Here is a 6,881-nt window from a genome sequence, read left to right as displayed (position 1 = left end):
GCACTATTCACAATAGCAAAGACTTGGAATCAACCCAAATGTCCATCTGTGACAGACTGGATTAAGAAAATGTGGCACATATACACCATGGAATACTATGCAGCCATAAAAAAGGATGAGTTTGCGTCCTTTGTAGGGACATGGATGCAGCTGGAAACCATCATTCTTAGCAAACTATCACAAGAAGAGAAAACCAAACACCGCATGTTCTCACTCATAGGTGGGAACTGAACAATGAGATCACTTGGACTCGGGAAGGGGACCATCACACACTGGGGCCTATCATGGGGAGGGGGGAGGGGGAGGGATTGCATTGGGAGTTATACATGATATAAATGATGAATTGATGGGTGCTGACGAGTTGATGGGTGCAGCACACCAACATGGCACAGGTATACATATGTAACAAACCTGCACGTTATGCACATGTGCCCTAGAACTTAAAGTATAATAATAATAAAAAAAAAGAAATCAGCACGGTCCACAGAGAATAAATTTGGGGAGTATTGCCAAAAAAAAAAAAAAGAAAAAATTAGCTTGGCATGGTGATGTGCACCTGTAGTCCTAGCTACTTGGGAGGCTGAGGTGGGAGGATTGCTTGAGCCCAGCAGGTGGAGGCTGCAGTGAGCTGGGATTGTGCCGCTACACTCCAGCCTGGGCAACAGAGCAAGACCCTATCAAAAAAAAGAAAGAAAGAAGGAAGGAAAGAAAGAAAAGAAGAAAAAAGAAAAGAAAAGAAAAGAAAAGAAGTCGTCAATTCTTTGCAAGCTGCTGGCCACTGGCTGGCCTTATCTTCTAACCATATGAACCTCTCTAGCATGGCAGTTTGCCTCATCAAATCTAGCAAGAGACTGGACTTAGTGGCTCACACCTGTAATCCCAGCACTTTGGGAGACTGAGGCAGGAGGATCACTTGAACTCAGGAGTTCGAGATCAATCTGGGCAAAATAGAGACCTTGTCGCTACAACAAATGAAAATATTAGCTGGCCATGGTAGGAAGCTGAGGTGGGAGGTTCCTGGAAGATCAAGACTGCAGTAAGCCGTGACCATGCCTGGCCTGGGAGACAGAGCAAGACTCAATCTCAAAAAAAAAGAAAAAAAAAATCCCTAACCTTTAGTTTGTGGCTCATCACAGAGTCCCTTCCCACATTGTTGATGGACTTCTTGTTGTGACAGGTGCTATCTGAACATCCACTAGGTGAGACACCAAGTGATGCCTAAATTTATGTTTCTCTAGGATTTAAGTTCCTTTTAGTGTCTCTCTGAGTTTCGGCTTCTTATCTGAGAATGGGCTTCTCTGTATGACTGACATTGGGGCCTTCATCTCCTTGAGGTGAGGTCAGTCCAAACAGGAAGGTGATTATACCCTAATCACATCTACTTGATCATCAATATCTCCATTTGACACAGTAAGTGCTAAGTTATACAAGAGACACAGTCATACAAAGGTGGGGGTTTGGGAGACTTTCTGATCAATATGAATATTTTAATGATCTCTTGAAACATATTGCCAAATTACCTTTCCAAAGAGCAAAGTTACAATTTATAAAGCCACTGACTAACTGAGAATGCTAATTTCTTCAAGTCCTTCCAGTGTTAATAACATCTTTTAAAAACGTTTGCCCACTTATTAGGTGTGATATTATGATTTTATATTTTATATATATATGTGTGTGTGTGTGTGTGTGTGTGTGTGTATGTATGTATATGTTGGGTTTTGTCCATGGTTGTTAGCTAATAATCCCATAACCATTGTTATAGCTATTTGTTATAATGTTGGGGCACTTCAGGCCTCAGAAGCAGGCCTCAGGAAACAAATCTTCCTCTCTGATCTTCTGTCCTCTCTTTCGCTTGGGAAAATAGAGAAGTAAGGACTGAGCAGAATCCCTGAGGCCTTAACTTGTAATTCTACAACAGGTTCTCCCATCTCTAAACTTTTCCTTCCTTTAAGTTGACAGGTAAAACCCTGCAGTCTGCTGTCTGAGAACAGTTGGTGCTCACTAGACTTTCCACGAGCTCTTGCCTTAGTTTGAGTTACCCCAAATGCAGAGTCTGATAGAGGTACTTGTCGCAGGTGGCTCACTGAGGAGGGATCACCTGCAGCAGGAGTGAGGGAGCAGAGAGTGTGATGTTGAGAGGGAGGATGTGTTACAAGGTGAGAAAGGTACAGAATGCTTCCTAGAGCTATTCACCTAAATGAAAGAATTCACCCCCTAGCTTTCATCCCTAGGGGTTACAAATTGCTGAGAGAGACATTAACTTCCCTGCACTTAGTGGGGTTGTGCTATGGTTTGAATATGTCTTCCAAAGTTCATGTGCTGGAAACTTTACACCCAATGCAACATTGTTGAGAGATGAGACTTTTAAGAGGTGATCTGGTCCATTATCAAGGGAGTGGGTTTATTATCTCTGTAGTGGTGTGCTTATAAAGGGTGAGCTCAGACTTCTTTTCTCTCTCTCTTGCATGCCTTCTGCCACCATGTGATAACTTCTGCCACGTTACAATGCAGTAAGAAGGCCCTTACCAGATGTGGTATTTTGATGTTGGACTTCCCAGTCTCCAGAACCATGAGCCCCCCAAAACTTCCATTGCTTGCCAATCTGTAGCATTCTGTCATAGTAGCACAAAACAGACTCAGACAGACTTGTGTGCTCCAGGGTGCTGGAGAAGAGCCTGGGGCAGAAAGCTGAAGAACAGGCTACCTTGCACAGAGAGGATGCTGTCAGTGGGAGCAGCATCTGAACTCAGATAAGGCAACTGTCCACTGTAGCCATGGCTGAGATCAGAGGTGGTCAAGGGGATGTGATGTGTTTGTTACAGTGCTCCTACATTGTCCTGCCTCTCTTGCAGCTAGGTTGTCGTCATGTAATTCTTCAGTCTGCATGGAGGACTCTGCCCTGGAAGAGTACATCAATTCATATCAGACTTGTGTGAGTAAAGAATAAAACTTGGTTGTGCTAAGTGACTTGTATGTTGGGATTTATTTGTACTGTGGCATATCCTGGCATCAATTTACTTTCACTAAATCAAAAGTCATGCCTCAAAACATCCAGGATTGGGAGAGGAATAGACATTTCCCCTATACCTTTGCACTCTATAAATGGACCAAGCACAAGAGTAGGCAAGAGAGAATCCACAAACTGAGGAAAGACATCTTAATCTCCTGGGATAAGTTTTCTATTAAAATTGATAGGGCAAACCTCAACACATTTTGTTATATACAAATACTCATTCCTTATATTCTGTTTTCATTAACTTTCACTTTATATTTTTATCACAGCTCCTGAAACCAGCATACATCCTGAAGGAGCAGAAGACTTCCCTGCCCACTTGACATAACTCTGGTGGACAGAGCTGGTGATGAGGCCTATAAATATCAGATACAACTGGTCAGGGGTACAGTTCACCTGATGGCACATGTGGAACCATAGTTCTTGTTCTCTCCTCCTTATTGGACAACTTATAGACAATTAGAAGATTCCCCCTTGGAGCTATCACAATATAGATTGCCAGAAAAGACTTTTTTTTTTTTTTTTCCAGCCAGCAATTAGTAGTCTGGAGTTAGAGTTCTCTTGGTAGGTTAAAGGATCCAGTAAACTGTACCTCTTCCCTAGAATCTGCTGGCTCTCCTCACTTTGCTAAGGCTGGCCTTAGACCCTACTTATCTAGAAGCTTGATTTGAGCTGAGCACTGTGGGTAGCCCTGAGCCAGCAGTAACTTGGATAAGACCTCCGCTCCCAAGCTCCTGGTCTGCAAACTAGTAAATGTGAACCCAGTCCACAAGACTTGCACTTAGCAAGTCTTGCATCTAGCTGAGATCAGCATGCTGGAGGAGTGGGGCCTTTATGGGGTGCATTTGTCTGTTCTCATACTGCTATAAAGAACTACCTGAGACTGAGTGATTTATGAAGAAACTGACTCACAGTTCCACAGGCTGTACAGGAAACATGGCTGGGATGGTTCAGAAAACTTACAATCATGGCCGAAGGCGAAGGGGAAGGATGTACATCTTACCATGATAGAGCAGGAGACAGCAACCAAAGGCGGAAGTGCCACACACTTTCAAACAACCAGATCTTATAAGAACTCACTCACTATTACAAGAACAGCAAGGGGAAACTGTCCCCATAAACCAATCACCTCCCACCAGGACCGTCCCTCAACATTGAGGATTACAATTCAATATGAGATTTGGGTGGGGACACAGAGCCAAACCATATCGTGGAGGAATGAGAAGTGGATAGAAAGAAAAGCAGCCAAGAAAAGGCTTTGGTGGAACTTGGGTGCGTCTCTGGATGTCTGTGGAATGATCGTTCATCCCAGCGTGTCAAGCCCTTTCATGTTATACATTTTCATGCACGTTATTTCTTTTATCCTCTCAACAACATCCAAGAGGCAGTTATTATTACCTCCTTTTAAAGATGATTTAATTATACTAGGATTGAACAAATAAAGAAATATGTTGTGGATAATGGAAGCAAGGTATGACTTAGAGGCAGTGACGTGTACAGGTCAAATCTTAAGTATACAGCTTGATAACTTTTTACATGTACACTTGGGTAATCACTATCCAATCAATGTTTTTAAATTTTCAGGTCGAGTGTGGTGGTTCATGCCTGTAATCCCAGTGCTTTGGGAGGCTATAGTTTTTTTTAGCACACTCAAAGCTCCCTTGTGTCCCCTCCCAGTCATAAATTCCCAAACATAACCATTATTCTGACCTCTAACACCATAATTCTTCATTTTGCCTGTTCTTGAACTTCATACAAATTGAACCATGTAGTACATGTTCTTTTGTGTTTGGTTTCTTTCACTCATTGTATCTGTGAGACTCATCCATGTTAGCTGTGTAGTGACAGTTTGTTCGTTTCCATTGATGTGAAATTTTTCATTATATAGAATATTATCTAACCTACTACTGATGGACATTTGAATTGTTTCCAAGTTTTGACTTTATGACAGAAGCTATATGGACATGTTTGTGCATGTCTGTTGGTGGATATAAACACTCACTTCTCTTGGGTGTATATCTGTGGTTAAAACTGCTAGATCATAGGATATATAAATATTTAATTATTAATTATTATTTTTTTTGAGATGGAGTCTCACTGTGTCACCCAAGCTGGAGTGCAGTGGCATGATCTTGACTCTCTGCAACCTCCACCTCCTGGGTTCAAGCAATTCTCCTGCCTCAGCCTCCTGAGTAGGTGGGACTACAGACATGCACCACCACGCCTGGGTAATTTTTAGTAGAGACAGGGTTTCAACCTTGTTGGCCAGGCTGTTCTGGAACTCCTAGCCTCAAGTGATCTGCCTGCCTCAGCCTCCCAAAGTGCTGGGATTACAGGTGTGAGCCCCTACATCCAGCTGACATATGAATATTTAGCTTTAATAGGTATTGCTGATATATGAATATTTAGCTTTAGTAGGTACTGCCAAATGGTTTTCACTCTCATCACAAGCATATGAGAGAGGTGCAGTGGCTCATGCCTGCAATCTTAGCACTTTGGGAGGCTGAGGTGGGCAGATCACTTGAGCCCAGGAGTTCAAGACCAGCCTGGGCAACATGGTGAAACACTGTCTCTACTAAAAATACAAACATTATCTGGGTGTGGTGGTGTCCACCTGTAGTCCCAGCTAGTTGGGAGGCTGAGGTGGGAGGATCATATGAGCTCGGGAAGTCAAGACTGCAATGAGCATAGAGCACCCCACTGCCCTCCAGCCTGAGCAACCACCGAAGTGACACCATGTCTCAAAAAAAAAAAAAAAAAAAAAAAAAAAAAAAAAAAAAAAAGTGTACAAGCAATTCAGTTGCTACATAGTTACATAGTCTGCCTAAATGGTATTTTCCTTCTAATTACTGATTTGCTTGATTTGTCAATTACCCTTCTACAAAGAGATACAGATATTTGTTAGTGAACTACAAAACTCTCTGGGATGGAAAATTCTTCACAGACAAAGAGTTAAATGTTTAACTTAAATGTTTGATTCTGACCCTAAAGGTAAAACGAATTGAAAAATAAGAGAGATCAACGTAGACATGGAGAGAATTGAACCACTGGAAAGGTTGAAACATGCTAGGGTTTGACCTGTTGGTGGTATTTCAATAGAGGGAGAGGAAAAGGGAAGAAGAGCTTAAGCAAAGAGAAGTGGGAAAGAGTTGGGACTAGAGCAGGAAGAAAGCTGACCTAACTTGGCAGTGGGTGACCCTGGGGAGGAGCAGGGCATGCGGTTGGATTGGTAAGGACGAGCCAGCCTTGGGGACTTTGAAGTCAAGGAGTGGGCTTAGGATTTGGGTGATTGGGGTGGAAGAGGGAAATGGGGTGTTACTAAGTGCATACAGCCCTGAGTGGGAGTGAGATATATTTGATGAGAGACCACTGGTCTCTCACGCAGTCCGCTTCCTATTTCTCACAGTGAGGATTATCTCACTGTGATGACTGTGATAGGTATTTTTCTTTCATAGGACCACTGAATGCAAGCCAGCTACTTCATGTGTTTCTCAGCTGAAGAAATAGATCTGTTCCTGTGCTGAAAAGAAAACCAGATGTGCCAGATTAACTGATAAATTGAATACCTGCATACTGTCCTGTGTAAGCATCCACTGTCACTGATGAGCATTTGAGTTGATTCCATGTCTTTGCTATTGTGAACAGTGCTCATTTAGCAAACTGTCACTGGATGCCTAGTGAAGGGCCAATCATTAAAATTTAAGATAAAAACACAGGGCTTCTGCCTTCAAGGAGCTGACAGACAAGTAGAGAACACTAACTTGGAAGAGCTGGATGCAAAGAAGGTGTAAAAAGTGCTATAATAAAGGTAATGCATAGAACAGTAGGGCACATCAATTCTATCTGAGAATGTTCAGGAAATGTGTGA

This window comes from Rhinopithecus bieti, unplaced genomic scaffold (assembly GCF_001698545.2).
Source record: "Rhinopithecus bieti isolate Rb0 unplaced genomic scaffold, ASM169854v2 scaffold_31527, whole genome shotgun sequence".
Taxonomy (NCBI): Eukaryota; Metazoa; Chordata; class Mammalia; order Primates; family Cercopithecidae; genus Rhinopithecus; species Rhinopithecus bieti.
This window is presented reverse-complemented; position numbering follows the sequence as displayed.